This window comes from Saccostrea cucullata, unplaced genomic scaffold (assembly GCF_032062105.1).
Source record: "Saccostrea cucullata isolate Sc308-1 unplaced genomic scaffold, CSIRO_AGI_Scuc_v1 ctg10555, whole genome shotgun sequence".
NCBI lineage: Eukaryota > Metazoa > Mollusca > Bivalvia > Ostreida > Ostreidae > Saccostrea > Saccostrea cuccullata.
Window position 1 is genome coordinate 26,586 of NW_026936100.1, and position 20,398 is coordinate 46,983.

Below are 20,398 nucleotides of genomic sequence, written 5' to 3' on the forward strand. Positions count from 1 at the left end.
CTGACCGACTGCTTGAATTTGAAGCTTTTATTTTTATTTTTATTTCGACCCCCCCGACTCAATTTTTTGAAAAAAAATTCCCGTAAAACAGTAAATAAAAAAATGTTGGCCTTAATTTTGAAAAGAAAGGCTGGCCATCAAATGACATATGCTATAAACTGACCAGCAGTTCTTCTGTCTAATCCCAAAAGGATACAGATAAGGCAGCACTTGATCAGATAGCCTTCCTACATTGAACTCATTAATTAATCTTTGACTAGATGCTTGTCTACTCATTACTCCCTAAATATTAATGGATCTGCACTTTTTATCCTAAAACACTTTTAAAACATATAAAATACTCCATGATTTCTTTTTAGATTTAATGCCAGACAGGTTTTATATTTAATACATACATGTATGGACAACTACGCATGCTAATTCAACCCCACCCCATAAAATTAGTTTTTAATTAATTAATATTAATATATAATATCAGATTATTAGTTTATTATGCAATATCAAATAAGTTTTAATTACTTTTCATCAAATTCATTTTAAAATTTAGGCTAGCCAACAAGAGCTATTTTAATCTAACAGCTAGGCTGGCTGGCTGTCCATTTGCCCAATACCCAAGGGATATAGATTACAACGATGCTCTACTAGTTACCTCCTCACACTAAACTCATTAATTTCTCTCTAATTTGACATGCAACTTTCTGCTATCAAAATTCTTCTTGACCAGTGCTTGATAATTATGCCCATGGGACAAACTGAATTCCTCTCATTAACATTGAAATTTGTTTAAAATTGCTGTAAAGTATATAATGAAAAAAATAAGTTTTTACTTGATTTAATACTTTTTAATAAGGATACAACTCTATTTTTTACATTTTAAGGATTATGAAATTTAAAATTTAAAAAACTTAGTTTTTAAAAAAATTTCACTAAAATTAAAGGTCACAGTGACCTTGAAATAGGTCGCGACACACCTTCTACCTAAGATGTATACTTTTGCCAAGTTTGATAGCTCTAGGTCTAATAGTTTTCTAGTTATGAGCCGGACAGGTTTTTTCCATATTTGGCCATAGCATCTTTATTAAAGGTCAGAGCGACCTACTTTTTGTGTGCGACACATTGTCTACCCAAGAAGTATCAATTGACAAAGTTTGATAATCCTATGCTTAATAGTATTGAAGTTATGAGCCGGACACGAATGGACAGACAGACAGATGGACAGCTAGACAGACGGACATGAAGCCTATAACATAATACGTCCCGTCTTAAGACGGGCGTATAAAAACCGATACACAGAATTATGTTTCTTAGTGTAGTCTACTTGTGTGCCAAGTTATACTGAAATCAGACCAAAACTGTAGGAGGAGTAGCATTTTGAAAGAATTTCACAGAAATTTCTATTTTTAGTAACCACGGCAACATCGTTCATCGAAATCAAAAACCGATACACAGAATTATGTATCTTAATGTAGTCTACTTGTGTGCCAAGTTATATTGAAATCAGACCAAAACTGTAGGAGGAGTAGCATTTTGAAAGAATTTCACAGAAATTTCTATTTTTAGTCACCGAGGCAACACCGTTCATCGAAATTAAAAAACCCATATACAGAATTATGTATCTTAGTGTAGTCTACTTGTATGCCAAGTTATATTGAAATCAGACCAAAACTGTAGGAGGAGTAGCATTTTGAAAGAATTTCACAGAAATTTCTATTTTTAGTCACCACGGCAACACCGTTCATCGAAATCAAAAACCCATATACAGAATTATGTATCTTAGTGTAGTCTACTTGTGTGCCAAGTTATACTGAAATCAGACCAAAACTGTAGGAGGAGTAGCATTTTGAAAGAATTTCACAGAAATTTCTATTTTTAGTAACCACGGCAGCACCGTTCATCGAAATCAAAAACCCATATACAGAATTATGTATCTTAGTGTAGTCTACTTGTGTGCCAAGTTATATTGAAATCAGACCAAAACTGTAGGAGGAGTAGCATTTTGAAAGAATTTCACAGAAATTTCTATTTTTAGTCACCACGGCAACACCGTTCATCGAAATCAAAAACCCATATACAGAATTATGTATCTTAGTGTAGTCTACTTGTGTGCCAAGTTATATTGAAATCAGACCAAAACTGTAGGAGGAGTAGCATTTTGAAAGAATTTCACAGAAATTTCTATTTTTAGTCACCACGGCAACACCGTTCATCGAAATCAAAAACCCATAGACAGAATTATGTATCTTAGTGTAGTCTACTTGTGTGCCAAGTTAAACTGAAATCAGACCAAAACTGTAGGAGGAGTAGCATTTTGAAAGAATTTCACAGAAATTTCTATTTTTAGTCACCACGGCAACACCGTTCATCGAAATCAAAAACCCATACACAGAATTATGTATCTTAGTGTAGTCTACTTGTGTGCCAAGTTAAACTGAAATCAGACCAAAACTGTAGGAGGTGTAGCATTTTGAAAAATTGTTTACAGACAGACAGACGGACAGACAGACAGACAGATAGACGGACGGACCACGGACGCATTACTATCGCATAAGCTCTTCTGGTCTCTGACCAGTAGAGCTAAAAAATAGGGTAGGTCGGGTAGCAGGAAACAAAACTATTTTTATTTTTGGCCTAATACTCAGGAGCAGAAAAGATTTTCAAAGAAATAAATTATTTTTACTATAGAATCTATATAGCCCAACCCTAGCATTAGAGCCCCTGACCCTGACCCACAGAAAAGAGGACGTTCAAAGAATTTTTGCATTTTCACTATAAAATCTATATAGCCCTGCCCTAGCACTAAAAGCCCTTGCCCTGGGGCCATAAAATTCACAATTTTGAAAGAGGCAGTCATTTTCAACTCAACTTTGCACTTGTTTAGTTTATTTAATGCCCAGGAGCAGGAAAGAAGAATTTCAAAGAAATAATACATTTTCACTATATAACCTATTTAGCCCCGTCCTAGTACTAGAACCCCTGACCCTGGGGCCATGAATTTAATAATTGTGGTAGAGGAATCAATGCTGATTACTGCTGATTACAATCATACTAACAGTGGCTTGATTTCTAGGAGTAAAGAAGATTTTTGAAGATTGCACTAATTTTAGTGGTTTTTGTCTCACCCCCAGGCCCCACGGGGCAGGGACAATGAAATTCACAATTTTTGTTCCCCTTCACCCATAGATGCTCTATGCCAAATTTGGGTTGAAAATGGTTCAGTTGTTTTAGAGAAAAAGCTGAAAATATTCAAATGTCAACGCATGATGCACGACGGATGACAACGGACGAAAACGGATAGCAATAGGTCACCTGATTTTACTCAGGTGATCTAAAAATGCATTTCAACTAATCAGTAATATTCAGCAATAATCAGAAGTGCCCCCACCACATATGAACCCCTGACCCTAGGTTCACATATTGCATAAAAACTGTGAATGATAGTATTGTTCACCAGCCTACCTCCAAGTCAATTTTTAAAAGTTAACATATTCGATGGATTTTTAATATTTTTTATAGATAATTATATGGATTTTAATAAAACATTACTTCTTTGGGAAAACAAAGAGAGATAACTCTATAATTTTTGTAAAACTTTTTTCACTATAGAAATCAACGGAAAACGGAAAATACTTTTAAAACATCTTAAAACATTTTATGACCAAATTGCTATTTATATTTAACTAAATGGTTCCAAAATGTAGGCGGGAATCGAGAGTTAGCGTGCGTATTTCTTTTTGAAAAGGCACTCTTGCTTATCAAAAATGTTTGATTAATACCAAGGAACTGATTTTAAATAATTCATTTCCAGTATATAAGTCGAGCCCCCCCCCCCCCCACAATAGTATCCATAACCCAGGGTCTGGAAATTCACAATCCTGGAAGAAGAGCCCTTGCACATCATAACTATATAGGTAGTTTATTTGCTTATTGAACAGGAGCAGAGAAGAAGATTTTCGAAGAATTAATGCATTTTCACTATATAATCAATAGAGCACCATCCTAACAGCAGAACCCCTGACCCTGGGCCCTAAAATTTACAATTTTGGAAGAGGATTCATGCTGATAACAATCATGCCAACAGTTTGACTGCTTGATGTCCAGGAGTAAAGAAGAAGATTTTTAGAGATTGCACTAATTTTAGTGGTTTTGGCTCCACCCCCCAGGCCCCAGGGGACAGGGACCACGAAATGCACAATTTTTGTTCCCCTTCACCCCATGATGTTATATGCCAAAATTGGTTGAAATTGGTTCAGTGGTTTCAGAGAAGAAGCTGAAAATGTTCAAATGTTAACGAACGACGAAAACGGATAGCAATGGGTCAACTAAGTTTACTCAGGTGACCTAAAAAGACAATTCTCATCATTTTCTAGTCTTTAATTGAAAATTCAAAATTGACCCTAACACTTACCCTAACCTTAAATGATGTCAATGGTATTTTTGATCATAGAGAGTGTTGTTTTACTCTGCTGAATTGAACAAAGGGATTGTCGAAATGGGGAAAAACAGTTCGACGAGTTGTAATGCATTTTTGCTTCAAAATATGGAAATCATCACAAGCGACAGTTACGTTAATTAATCAGACTTACAGAATAAAGAATGTTAATAAGAGACATTTTAATCGATGGTTTCAGCAATTTTGGGCAGGTGATTGGTCACTGAATGATTAGCAGAGGACATGAAGACCGAAAGATAGGAGATCGGACGGAAACGTTCAATGGTGTCTGGTGTTGTCAAAAAAGACAGATGTACTTAAATATTCACATGTCACATGTGAATAAGACAAACTTAAATATTCACATGTCACATGTGAATATTTAAGTTTGTCTTGTGCTCCTGTTCAAAATAAATTGACAGAGGGCTTAATTATGAAAAGAGTGAGTGTATAATGGTACCAAAAATTCTAAAAGAAAGTGGAATTGGTGAGAATTTTGCGAATCACAAATATTTTCAATGAACAAAGGGGAAACACTTAAAAGTATGACGGTGCGTATCTGTCATATGACGTTATATGTAGGTGTGGCGACTACCATAAATGCACATCGTTTAAAATCTGATATTTTGGAAAGTATACATCATATTCCTTTGAATTTTTCAGGTCTGCATGCAGATTTCAAATAAATAAAGCTTCCATCATGTATAATTTTGTTGCTTAACGTCGATTAATAGCAATTTTATCAAGGGTGTGACATTACTTTTGGATCAACCCTCCTATGTTCATTGTTAATCCTCAGTGTGACAGGAATTATACATAAAACTAATTCTCTGTATCTAATCAGATAGCTTATCCAGCATGCTACACATTTATGGCGAAATGCTTTTGATTTGCTGTTGCTAAAATCCCAAGTGGAAAGAAAATTTTTATTAAACAAGAGGCTCATGGGCCACATCCCTCACCTGAGTAGCTTTGACCATGCTGTTCTAAAAATTACCAGATTTCCCCCCTTGAAATAAGGTTTTTTGACCCCACCCTACCCCACGGGTCAATGACAGTCATAATTTGGAAAATTTAAAATCTACACCACCCAATGATGCTTTCACATACGTTTCAGCTTTCCTGACCCAGTGGTTCTTGAGAAGATTTTAAAAGTTTTTTCCTACATACATGGATATTTCAATGTAAAACTTGGATTTCAAATTATGGCCCCGTCCAACCCACGGGGGTCATCGAAAGCAAGTCTGGTAGTGGCCATCCCTAGATGCTTCATCCTTGCAAGTTTTATCCAGGTAGGGCATAAAGTTTCTTGGGAATAGACCTGCTCAAAAAACATGAATTTGGTCACTCATCAAAAAATGTAAGTCAGATCCAGCATCACAAACAGGTTTGGTGGTGTCCATCCCTAGATGCATCATCTATGCAAGTTAGTCCAGGAAGGGCTTATAATTACTTGGAAAGGCCATAATAAATAAATTGCTAGATCCTCATCCAATTTTTTTCAAAAATCAAGACAGGCGGGCAGCTTTTATTTTATACTTTTTATTTTTTCAATTTTGCAGATTTTTTATTGACCTGGTCAATCGGTGTAATTTTATCTTCAATACCCAAATAAAAGTCATAGTAAAGGTTCAAATATCTCTTACTTCACATCATCACCAATCTTTTTCAACCAATGACCTTTGTTTAAAATATATACGCATGTATTACCATCTTTTCAGCTGTCAAAATCATGTTGACTTTCGCAGGACTTAAAACGAAACTAGCGAGGCGAACTCGTCAACACAATTTTTATAGGGAACGTTGATTTTTATTATGAAAAATATCATATATTCCAAATTGAATCACACACTGTTACACAACACTTCACTGAACTTGGTAGATCCCAAAGTTATAAATCCCAGTGTAATATTAAATCCTTGTGTAAACTTATAAACCTTTTAATTACTTTTCTTTAAGAAATAAATCAAATTCTATTCTACAATTTATTTATGTAAACATGAATATATAAGCATGCAAAATTAAAATGAACACATTTTAATCCCAACTTCTTTAATAACCCAATTACTTACCAATATCCCTTGAATAATGATAAATTTAAGGTTAATAAATGACTTTATTATACTCAAGAATTGATTTTTACCGAACACCAGAACTCGCACCTTGGTAAATATTTCGGTGGAGTTCGGTGTTGATTCACCGAGATTAAGATTCACCAAGTAGTTACACCGTTCAAATAATTTAGGTGAAACTTGAAATAATTTCCTAAGTAAATAGAATACAATATGGGATGTGTAGCTGTTTAAATATTTTAGCTAACACAATATAATTTCACCGAAAACTACTGATCTTCAATTAATTTACCAGAGATCTCGGTGAAATAATTGGTGTCAATTGTTAAATCCCAAAGAAAACCAAAGCAATTAATTAATTAATTACCAGATCTCCACGCGCTCGTCTCAATTGCTCCTCTGACATCTTCAAAACCAACAAGTCTACAGCTAATTATAGAAATTGACCCCCCTTTTATACCAGGTCATCCCAAAATGACAGTTACAAATTGGAGATTAATAGAGATGCTGGCTCGCAAGCTCCCCCTCCCAGACAGAACCCTGCTGTGCCTTAAGAAGTTGGGAAGCAAAACAAATTTACAATCAAACATTTAACAATCATTTACATAGCAATTCACTACTGCTTGATTCATTTAATTGAATGTTGAATTAATAAAATACTAATTGAATCATAAAATTATTATGATGATTATTCTAAATTTTATAACACTAGAATGGTAGATGAATACCGATCCCGATCAGAATTAAGACGAAGAAAAACAGAAATAAAACAAGAGGCCCATGGGCCACATCGCTCACCTGAGTAACTTGGGTGATTCAGTTCTTTACCAGATTTCCCCTCTTGCTATACCTATTGTGCCCCCTACCCCCTTCCCTTTTATGATTTTAATACTTTAATAGAATCTACACTTCCAAAGGATGCTTCCACATAAATTTCAGCTTTCCTGGCCCAGTTGTTCTTGAGAAGAAGATTTTTAAAGAATTGTTCTATACATTTCTATGTAAAACTTAGAATTCCCTATTGTGGCCCCGTCCTACCCAAGGGGTCAGGATTTTAACAATTTAATATCTATACTACCCAAGTATGCTTCCACATATTAGTTTTACTTTCCTGGGCCAGTGGTTCTTGAGAAGAAGATTTTTAAAGATTTGTTCTATACGTTTCCATGTAAAACTTGGATTCCCTATTGTGGATCCGCCCTACCCCCAGGGGTCATGATTTTAACAATATAATATCTATATTACGGACGGACGACAGACAAAATGTGATCAGGAAAGCTCACTTGAGCCTTCGGCTTCCGTTAAGTGAATGAATAATATTATTATTTCAAATACAGACAACTGTTTCAGTTTTTTTGTGTTGCAACAATCTTAAGAAAGACATTCACAGACATTGAATAGCAAAAAAATGCATGGGTCGTAATGCTTGCCTGCCTACATTAGTCCTTTTAATACCCCCTGCTTGAAAAGCGGGAGGGTATTTATTAATGGGGATGTCCGTCCATCTGTTTGTTACACTTTAGGTATACCCATCCCTTATCCGCAACTCCTCTAACACCACTGAATGAAATCATAGAATATTTATTACATGTTGCCGCTGTGCACCTTCTATTTCTTTTTCATCCTACACATATTTTGGGTTTCCCATTGCAAACCATGGACACTGCCATTATATTCATATTAGAGGCGGTTGATCGTTTATAATACAATTAACTGCTCACAGTACCTAATTCATCTTCAAATTTGTAATATATTTTTCCTTGGCACCTTTACCCATGTGTTATGAAAATTTCAGTTTCACAGGAATAATATCAATTTTGAAAAAATGTGGATTTTCACACAGCATTCTTTTAAGAGCTAACAGGTTTGTTATATAAAACTTCTCTGTGAATATAAATGTATTTCAATTATAATGAAGTCAACATTATACATAGTGTAGGTCAGAACTTAAACTTAATTTTTTTAATATTGTGAAGAAACAAGAGGCCCATGGGCCACATCGCTCACCTGAGTAACTTTAGTGATAAAGTTCTTTACCAGATTTTCCCTCTTCTTACATCTATTGTGGTCCCTACCCCCCCCCCCCCCAATCTTGATTTTGATCATTTAGAATATACACTACCCCAGGATGCTTCGACATAGGTTTCAGTTTTCCTGGCCCACTGATTCTTGGATCTTGAGGCCTCATCCTACCCCCGGGGTCATTATTTTAGCAATTTAGAATCTACGCTACATCAGGAAACTTCCATAAGAGTTTCAGCTTTTCTGGCCCAGTGGTTCTTGAGAAGAAGATTTTTAAAGATGTGTTCTATTCATTTCTATGTAAAACTTGGATTCTCTATTGTGGCCCCGCCATATCCCCGGGGCCATGATTTTAACAATTTATTATCTACACTACCCAAGGATGCTTCCACATAAGTTTCAGCTTTCCTAGCCCAGTGGTTCTTGAGAAGAAGATTTTTTAATGATCCCACCATATTTTTCTCTTTTCTTGATTATCTCCCCTTGTAAGGGGACTTTGCCCTTCATTTTAAGAATTTAAACTCTTCTTTACCTAAGGATGCTTTGTACCAAGTTTGGTTAAAATTGGCCCATTGGTTCTTGAGAAGAAGTCGAAAATGTAAAAAGTTTACAGACGGACGGACGGAAGACGGACAAAATGTCATCAGAAAAGCTCACTTGAGCCTTCGGCTCAGGTGAGCTAAAAAGCAATACCGAGCTAAAAACAAATATCAAAAATCAAAAAATGACCAAACATAAAAACAATGGTATATGTGAGAGTCTGTGTGCATACAAATTATCTGGTATGTAAATGAGGTTTTCCTCTTATCTAAAAACTAGAAATATGTCCAAAGGACATGACTGCCCTGCCTAGTATATATTAGTTAAGCAACATGAAAATTTGTATGGGTGTAAAATTTGATCAGAATATCTTGAATGGTGATGCATGTGAATTTCTTGTTTGGAAAATATAGGTCAGATCCAGCATCCGAAGCAAGTCTGGTAGTGTACATCCCTAGATGCATCATCCATGCAAGTCTGGTTCAGGTAAGGCTTATAGTAACTTGGGAATCAAAATATAGGTCAGATCCAGCATCCAAAGCAAGTCTAGTAGTGTCCATCTCTAGATGCATCATCCATGCAAGTTTGGTTTAGGTTGGGTTTATAGTTACTTGGGAATCAAAATAAAGGTCAGATCCAGCATCTGAAGCAAGTCTGGTAATGTTCATCCTGAGATGCATCATCCATGCAAGTTTGTATCAACATGTGAAGTTTGATAACACCATCTTGAATAGTATGTTTAAAACTGAGCTAAACACTAATTTAAGAAAAGTGAGGTAACGGTCAAAGGAAAGGTCAAGGTCAAAAAATGTTGATGCAGTTGCATAGCTCTCATCAATATCTATCAGCATATGAATTTTGATGAAAATATCTTGGATAGTTTCTTTGAAACCTAGCTTTGAACAGAGCTAAACGCAAAGTGTGACAGAAGGACGGAAGGACAGAAGGATGGAAGGATGGAAGGACAGAAGGACGGAAGACGGACAAGACAAACACTATATGCCCCGGCCATATTCATGGCGGGGCATAAAAAGATATACATGTATGACTTCATTTTGTTGTTTTTAATTGCGATTCTACTAAAAAAAATCAGTGTCAGTTTTTGGTTTTATTATTTGTAACAGAGTACTAGATTTACCGCTTTTTGGCAGGTGATACTGCTAATTTGGTAATAAATACACGTTTCCTAAAGTTTTTATGAATGAATGACTTCATTTAAACCAAGAAAATATTCATGAAAAGTTTGGATAAATTCTGTGCACCGGTAAAAAAGAAATTGCTAAAAATCCTAAATCCGGGACCGCCAGGAGTCGGACGTCAGGAAGACTAGATTTACCACTTGCCGTCAGTATGTAGAGTTGTCATTCGTATCTCTTTCAGTGTTTATAGATGATGCAACACTAAACATGAGTTCCATTACGAAAAAAACTTTTGAGGTTCTTTATAATTTAGTTTTACTTTGAACGAAATCTAATATTCAAAACTAGAGGTACTGTGAGCAATTACCTCACTAAATGATACCCCCCGCCTCCCATAATGTCCATGTGTTGCTATATATTGTTTTACGGTAATGTGTAAGGAGGAATAACTCTTCCGATCAAATGTTATCCAGAAGTTTCTATATGTGACGTCATAGGTAAACATATAATGGCAATGTCCATGTTTTGCTATGGGAAACCTAAAATAAGTGTCGAATAAAACAGTAAAATAGGATGTGCACAATGGCAATATGTACTAAAGATTCTGTGAAAGTTTCAATAAAATTCACTCAGTAGTATAAGAGGAGTTGTGGATAAGGAATAAAGCGTAACAGACGGACGGACGTACAAACAGATGGAAGGAAATCCTGATTACTATATACCCTCCCACTTTTCAAGCAGGGGGTATAATAAGATTACTTCATCATTACATTTACTTACATTTCAAATTATAAAGATAAGATCAATTCAGGAGAAAATGACATGAACTATTTGTGGAGGTCGTTTATGCATGTTTTCTGTTGAATATCATCGGAGTAAATCGGTCGACACAGTAGCCTCGCTTTCGGCTCTATATAATCAACACAAATTACTGCACATGTTAATTGTGTGATGACCAAGGGAGATTGAACATAGTTCAACTCCAAAAAATAACATTAAAACCTATAATATGCTTGAAAATGAGGTTCAAAAGATGATTTAAATTTAAATTTTCAATATTTCTTTTCTTATTATATTTCAAACCAAATCTCTTAGGGTGTGTTCCCGGAAAAAACAACAAGTAATTATCACACTCAATTAAGGTGCCCTCTAAGGGGTACAGATAGACTTACCTGTGTTTACCTGGATAAGCAATATTTCATAAATCAGATATATTCATTCAATTTTATATTAAATAAGTTTTTTTTTATTTTCCAAATGTACTGAATAAAAAAAAAGATATATATAAAAAAAATATAAATAGATAAAATTAAGATTTAAGAAAAATATTTTTTATTGTACCTTTAATTTTATTTTTTCCAAATTATTCAATAGTATTGATTGAGAATTTACAAATTATTATCCCCTTTTTATGCAACATTTTCAAACTCTTTTAAATAAGTAAACACAAATGATTTTTTCTTAAAATATTATTAGATATTTATGTATGATAAATTATTAATAAGTATTTCTATGAAGTTTTGTCTAAATTAATTCATTTATTTTTCATTTTTAATTAATTTTTAATTATAAAAACATTCTTTTAATCATCACAAAAAACAGAAGATTATGAATCATTTTTTTCTTTTTTCGTAATTAAAAGTAGACGATTCGAGATTAAAAAAAAAGATCACTTTATTTTTAAGGAATTCCTATTTAAGGATATACGATCCTCAGCCAGGAAGGATAACTCTTTAATTTTTAATTTAATTCAAAAAGTCTTAAAATAAAGCTTGAAATTGAAATTTTTTCATGCAACAATTTTCATTTTATGCCTGTACGTGTGATTCAATGTTCCTTAAAGTTTTAACAAACGGTATTAAAAAAGTTGACATTTGTACCTCATAAAATTAAGTAAAACTTGCATATTTAAAAAAAAAAACAAATTTCTTTTAATTTAACCTTAGTTACCAATGTTTATAAGCATGATTTGAAATTAGAAGTGATTTACGGTGTTTTCTTTCAAAGGAAACACTTCATACACTATGCATTATGAAACAATGGAAATAAGTAGTAGAAAGTAAAGTCCAAATAAGTGTAAAATTCATGCAGTTTTCTTTAAAAGCCTGGATACCTATGATTTTTATTCCTAATATGTATTTCTTGATCAATTATCAATTCAAAAATATGCAGAAGGTAGTTCAAATCGCATTTCCTGAAAAATTATTTGAGATTTTCAAATTTTCCCTATATAATATGATTAAATTTGAAGATGAAGTTTAAAGAAACATCGTGGGTAAATACATTTTAATTTGAGAATTTAGAGACATCTTTGTGGGCATTTTCAATTACTCAAAGCCTGATTTTCAGAACCTGAGGATCGGATAACCTTAAGTTAATAACACAAACTCTGCATCTGAAGTTCTTCATCTTGGAAACTAGTGATCCCTTAGTTGTGATGAAACATATGGACATGGACTAAATAAATTGTAAATATTGTAAATTTGTGTGATATGAAAGTGAATCAGTGCTATTTAATTTATAATGTGAAGACCAGTGGTGGTAAACAATAGAACTTCAAGATGATTTTAAATAATAGTTTTCAATATGTTTTGTGCTTGTAAAATTATATGTTTAAAAATATGTATACAAAATATTTATCTATACTAGTGCTCAAATAAAAAAAAATTCAAAATCCATATTATTTCATTTAAATTCTGGTAGATTATTCATACAGGTATACTTACCTGTACCCCTTAGAGGGCCCCTTAATTGAGTGTGATAATTACTTGTTGTTTTTTTCTGAGTAGCCATTCGGGGAATAAACCTCTCTTATTGCCTGTTGTGGCCACACCCTACCATCGGAACCAATGTTGAAATGATAAATCAATCTGAGTATGAATAGGGGTTTCGCTTGTCGTGTGACGTCATCAGTGTAACGAGGAGTATTCCGGAATATTTATTCCGTTATCATTTTTAATATTAGTTACCGGTAGTTAAAGTCCGGTTATGATAAACAATGTCCGCGAAAAACAAGTTGCGTACCTGCCGTAAGAAAAACGGACAGTTTACTAAACAGGGACATGATAAAAAGGTGCGTGGGTTAAAAAAGGCATTGTTATTACGAGTAGCTAAGAACAGGGGTGAGCCTTTGCCACCAATTGACTTGAAACTGGAAGGTCTCCACAATTCCGTTGATCTCGATGAAGAACTAGTGCAATTAGATCACGACTATTTTGGCGTTGCTGAGGAAGTGACTGTGTGTGATGATGATGGTGGTTCTATAGACAATGATAAAGCCTATGATTGGCGAGTGGGCAGGCGCATCGTGGAACTGAATGTACTTGCAGATGGGTTGAGAGCTTGTCAGCTTTGTCAGTCCCCCTTACAGCTACACAACTGTGTTAACGAAAAAAAATTTGGAATTTCACAAATTTTACAAATAAAGTGTGAACACTGCCATCTTTTAAATGATGTGCCAACAGGGAGTCGTCATCGGACAGAGAAGGGGGGCCTGGCATGGGATGCCAATACTAAACTGGCAGCAGGTAAGATTGCCAGTGTAAAATAACATGATAGTTTGTCATTTGTAACTTCCAATATTGCAACATTAAAGCTGAACACTACTCGTAAATAGGCATAGTCCGCCATATTTCCCGTTCTTCAACGCTCTCCCTACAACTCGTATATAAGGAGCAGATCGCTAGTCAGTTTAATGTATTTCACTGTAGAGAACCGAGGAGTGAAGACATACATCTTACAAAGCGTGCTACTCAATTTCGATGAAATTATCAAATTTTACGCATTTTTTTCGAAACAGGACAAAAGTATCTTAAAAAATGCAGGTCAATACATTATTTACAAACAGAAAATGCACATTAAAACAATAAATAAACGCAAAAAATCTGAGACCACGATAGGAATACTACATGTCGGCCACGAGTTTCGAGTGTGCAATCGGGTGTAACGAAAGCGAACGGTTTATATACCTGTCTGACAGTGCCTATTTATGAGAAGTGTTCAGCTTTAAGACATAAGTTCAATATTACAATAGGTAAAAGTGGATCATTTAGATTTGCACGTATATCAAATAATAGTATCTAATTTCATATTGTATTTATGATTTTATATACATTTGCAACATAGGTATGGTCAATGGAGGGTTCGGGGAAAGTCACGTGAATATGCTACTGGCAATGCTTAACATACCTGGAATTTGCCACAAAAACCTGAAAGAGAGAGAGAGGGAAGTTGGAGAGAAACTTGAGAGGATGGCAGATGAATCCTGCTCAAGAAATCTGGCAACTGAAGTAGCTTTGTAAGTATGAACATAGATAATTCATTTAGAAACACAGAAATGATATGTGTACTGATAGTGTTATAGTTAGGACAAGCTCTGTTGTATTTAATAAAGAAGTTAATTGAATTTTGTAGAGAATTTATGTGTCAGAACACAAACTACATGTATGACCTTTCATTTATATGTCTGACTTTCCACACACGAAGCAAAAAAGTTTGCACTTTATAGTTTAGATGTTTAGTAAAGTAGTATGATATCAAAATGGAGATATTCATATTCATACTTAGAGGCTCAAGAAAAAATGACCCTTTTTAAAATTTCCAAGTATCTTGGGGAAAATATTTTAAAAAATGTATATGTTTCTTGATACTATATTAATATATACAGTCTGTGTTTATCTAAAGAATTTTGGTAGCACAGTAATTCAGAAATTACACTCAGTAATTTGTCACAATTTCTACTATTTATGTACTTCAAACTGTAAAGCTCCGATCTTGAGCAACCACTTTTTGTACTTGCTTATTGCTATATATAAGTTTTACTAGCTAATGTCCATCATTTTAAGGTTAGTTTATTTCTTGTAGAACTGATTCTCCAGAAGATGGCATTGTTGTAAGTTTTGACGGAGCCTGGCAGAAAAGGGGCACTGGCAGGTCATATAATAGTCTTACTGGTGAGATGTGTTTTGACATTTTTCTTCTACTTAAGAGTAACAATTTATAATTTCTTTACTCAAGAAAGCACTTTCTTAAAATAATTTGAAATGTCTTTCAGGTCATGCCACTCTCATAGGACAGAAAACGGGGAAATGCGTAGGCTCTGCAACAAAGAGCAAGAAATGTCGTATCTGCTGTGCAGCTAAAGAAAAAAATATCACACCAAGAAAACATAACTGCAAGAAAAATTGGCAAGGCTCTGTTAAGTCGATGGAACCAGCCATGGCCTGTGATATGCTACAATCTGTATTGGACCAGGGAGAAAAAGTAAAACATGTTAATTATCAGAATGTATTTCAAAAATTTTTTTGAGATGGTTCCAGTTAAGCCTTATATCATTATTATTTTACAGGTATCGACATTAGTGATGGACAATGATAGCACAACAATAGCTAGGGTGAAGTCAACCATAGACAAGAATATCACAAAACATTGCGACAGTAATCACACTAGGAAAGGGTTCACGGCTTCGCTTATAGAACTGAGCAAGACTCACAAGCTACTGCGAAACACTAAAGTCCGTTCCCACATTGAAAGATGTTTCAGCTACAGTATTTCGCAAAACAAGGGCCAACCCGAGCAACTAGCCATTGGACTAAGAAGTATCATTCCTCATTTATATGGTGTGTAATGAAGGCCAACTAGACTATCTTTGTATTGTTGAGTGAAATATTAGGACTAGTCACTACTGTTGTGAAACTTTTTTTTTCCATATGTGTAATTGTTGTTATTCTGTCATGGCTATGTAATAATATGTATGTATTGCAAATTAATCAAATATCATCTTGTGTAGGTGAGCATTCTAGTTGTGGAACTTGGTGTAGGGGTAATGAGGAGGGATATAAACACAAGGCACTGCCATATGGAAAACCACTTGATGACAAAGATCTTAAAGTAGCTTTGCAGTCTCTGCTGGAGAAATTCATATCTAGATCATCTGAATTGGCCAATATGGGGTCCACGCAGTCAAACGAAAGCTTTAACCAGATGGTAGCTTCTAAAGCACCAAAGAGATTGTAAGTACATGCAAATTGTTACATGTACTCACCTCCCATAGCATTGAATATAATTTATATATATACAAAAGCATTAAATGAATAAGATCAATGTAGCTTATTTTGCAATACATCTGTATGCAGGTTTTATGGGGGCTCAGAAAGTCTTGCCTCAAGGCTCTCTGCCACAGTTTGCCAAAAAAAATGATGGTTTTGAATACATATCTGAGGTAGAATGTGTTACATGCAGCCATTAATGATTTAATTTTTTTGTTTCTGTGTTATTTATCATGTTTACATTTGCTGAATATCAGGCACTATTTTGTTCATAGTATTTTGAATATGTTTTACCATATATACTTGCCCATAAGTCAGTTGTATTTGATAAGCTTATACATGTATATCGGAGGAATTGACCTCATATAAAACCATTCTTTTTATAGCTCGCCTATAAGTCGAACAAAGAGATTAACTAAAAAAATGACTTATAAGCAAACCGACTTATAGGCGAGTATATATGGTATGTCTGTTTACATTTTCTTTATGTACACCTTATTTTTACTTTCAAAAAAAATAGTAGGACTCTACTAACTGATATTTATAACATTATTTCTTTTTAAATTAATATACACTGCATGTAAAAAAAAAAAATAAATTAACAAGTTTTAAACCAGTGATGTGTATTTGAACTTAAAGATAAGAATTTACTTTTAACTTCCACAATAATTATAATTGTTTCCCCACGATAAAATGTGCAGTTATGTGTTTCAATGTTAAGTAATTTGGTAACTTTCATTTGTAGCTGAATAAATCTTGTTCTTTGTCACCCGGTACATATACCTTGAGACACATGAGACGCAAGGATGCTAAGCTGAAAAGAAAGCGCCTGAGAAATGCACAGCCAAGCGTCAAAAGAAGAAGACTGGAACTAAAAGCTGAAAGGCAATCTAAGAATGCATCGCAGTCTGTTCTTGAAGGTACATGTGCATCTTCATCTATTTAGTATTGACTAATTTTTAGCGGTTTCATTATCTTTAATATATTTACTCATATATTGATACAATCTAAAAAAAAAAATGAATTGTTTTTCAAGGAGATACATATAAGCCAAACATCTGTTTAGAGGCTGAAGAGAACATAGACATAGATGATATTGAACTGGATGCCCCTGTTGACAATCTGCATACTCGTCCATTGGTGTTCTTTGATTTGGAAACGGGAGGTTTAGGTTTGTTCATTTTTTGAATTTCAGTACATGTATAATTTATAGATGTTTGTTAATCATACAATAAATTATCAAAATCCTCTTGTTATTCTTACATTGAGTATGCCAATATCATAAGATCACACATTTTGTTTCTTACTATAGGACGAACATCTGATATACTCCAAATTGCAGCAAAGTGTCAAGAAAAGGAGCTCTCAGTTTATGCTTTGCCGACTCGATCCATCAGCAAGGAAGCATCTGAAGCAACCTGTTTGACTTTTGATGGAAATAGCCTTTGCTGTAAGGGAGAAGCAGTGGCTGCAGTCACTCCACCCGAAGCACTGACCAAGTTTCTGATATTTTTAGAGTCTTTTGACCATCCAGTGTTAGTGGGGCATAACATTCAAAACTTTGACCTACCAATTTTGCGACACCATTTGGGAGATTGTGATCTTCTTGAAAGATTTCGTAATAATGTAACTGGATTTTTAGACACTCTAAAGATTTCCAAGAAATTATTGAAAGATGTCCAGCTTCCTAACTACAAGCAAGAGACACTAGTTCACAGTCTATTAGGAGAGAAATATGAGGCCCATAATGCGATGGCAGATGTGACTGCATTAGAAAAATTATATTACTCTAATTTGTGTTTGTCAGAAAGTGCAGTGTCTGAAAATGTTTTTATTTGTCATATTACACATGTAAAGAGTCTTTAGAGCCATTATTAAGAGGCAAAGTTGTGTCAGCTTTAACACTTCGAAAATTGGTTCTGTGTGGACTTAGTTTGCCAAAACTGAGACAAATTCATGCTAGAGACCCAGAAAATGGTATTAGGTATATATTTTCAGAACCAATGAAAGAAAATCCTAAGAGTGTAAGGATAACAAAATCATCAAAGATTATTCAAAAGGTTGTGAATTATCTTAGTATGTAAGCATACGTACTTTTATGGACATATGTATAATATGTATATTGAACTGACTTGTACATGTAGAGAGTGGAGAGAAAATATAGTCATATGGAACGGTAGAATGTGATATATTTTCACTTTTATCTTTATTTCTTGATTGAGTTATTAAGAGTGAAGTGTCATTTATATTTCACATTAGTGGATTGCATGTGTACTAAATTTAATGAGGTTTGAACCATATTTGAAGAAGGTATATACATTTTTAGAGGCAGCACGATTTTTCGAGGTGAAATGGTAAGAAAAAAATGACTGTAAATGCCATTATTTGCATAATGACAAGCTGATATGGATTCAAATTGTTGAAAGACACAGTAATTGATTAGTTTATGCTAAGTTTTGCTATAGATTTTGCTTATTGATTTAATTTCAATGTGATGTTAAATTTGACAGCAATCCAAACAAGTATCAAATGAAAAACGTATAGGGGTACTCATAAACAGACACCATATTTCAATATTTTTTACCTGGCAACATAATTATTTATTTTCAATTTAGGAAAGGTTATACTTTGAATTAAATACATACCAAATTTTATGAAGTTTGAACCATTATTGAAAAAGTTATAGATATTTTTGTGGACAAGACGACATTTTTTGATTTAGAGGAAAATGAGTAAAAATACACTGAAAAATGCTACAACATGCATACAGACAGGTTTAAATGGCTTTTTATTGTATAAACAAATAAAATAAAGTATTTGTATTGATTTATGCAAAGATTTGCTGTGGATTTTGCATACCAATATAGTTTTAAGGTGATATTTGATATAACAGCAATCTTCGCTAGTATGATGTAGATAGTGTACTTATGTAAACAGCCACAGAATTAAAAAAAAGTTTGCAACATATAAATATTTTACTTTTATTAAATTCTTAAGATGTTTTACTTTACATTTAAACAACAATTACATGTTTTTAACCATTAAAACATGAAGGGTGGAGAAACCTAACATTGAATGTATATTTAAACAATTATGAAGCTTATGTTATATAGAATGCCAGCCTTCAATGAATGCAAATATCATGAAGGCTTGACCTTAACTTCAAACAAACAGCAGTTGCAGACAAAGGTTTTAATTAATCTTAAAGATAAAGAAAAGCCTAATAAATTTTCTGCAGCAGGCTAGATAATTAATCCCAAAGGATTAATTGTACCTCTCTCATCATTTTCTTCTAAAGTTACAATAAGAACTTTTTCAGTATTAATGATAGAATGGGTTTTTTATACAACTACTTTAAAAAATTAATTAACATAAAGTGAAAAAAAGTGAATCAAAAAATCTTCTTTAATCTATTTCTTGTTTTTAGAATTCAATGAAATCATAACTAATACTATTAAACAAAAATAAATTATAAAAACATATATTTAAATCCACATTTCAGAGTGTTCAAAGCATTCCAAATTGACTTAACTTCAAAACAAACTTCATTTGCAGACAGAGGTGGTAATTCATCTCAATGTGACAGATAAAGATAATGCTCTGGATTTTCTTCAGGAGGAAAGCTAATTAATCCCAAGGGACTCATAGTCAGCATTCAGTTTACAATGGGAACATCTTCAGCAGTTATCTCTCTTTGCAAATGCATTCTTATATAAAGTTAAGGAATCTACCCCACCTCCAAACCAGGGTACATAGAGAACCAAACTTAGCATCAAAATATGTATTTCGCCTACTGAACTACCATACCAAATTTGTACTTGATTGAGCAACCATAAAAAAAGTTGCCCATTCATTCTTATGCATAGTTAAGGAATCTACCCCACCACCCCAGCTCCAAACCAGAAGACATAGAGAACCAAACTTAGTATCAAAATATGTATTTCTACCTACTGAACTACCATACCAAATTTAAACTTGATTGGGCAACCATTAAAAAAGTTATTAGAAAAAAACAGAAAATTTGTGGACGGAAGAGTGACAGACGGACAGACAGACAGACAGACGGACGGACAGACAGAGTGATTACTATAGGGCACCCGCAAATCCTTGCGGGGCCCTAATAAGGTATCATTTTTGAGTTTTATTGAG

At 33.9% G+C, this 20,398-nt stretch overlaps 1 protein-coding gene and 1 pseudogene across 1 annotated transcript in view; one reads left to right on the top strand and one right to left on the bottom strand.

Annotated features, from left to right (window-relative positions):
- The window catches only part of LOC134244748 (uncharacterized), a gene marked incomplete at its 5' end in the record, with an annotated part of 48,216 nt that overhangs the window by 6,348 nt on the left and 21,470 nt on the right, over positions 1 to 20,398 (bottom strand). The gene's annotated exons all lie outside the window — the stretch shown is intronic.
- On the top strand, positions 13,097 to 19,310 carry LOC134244747 (uncharacterized; annotated as a pseudogene).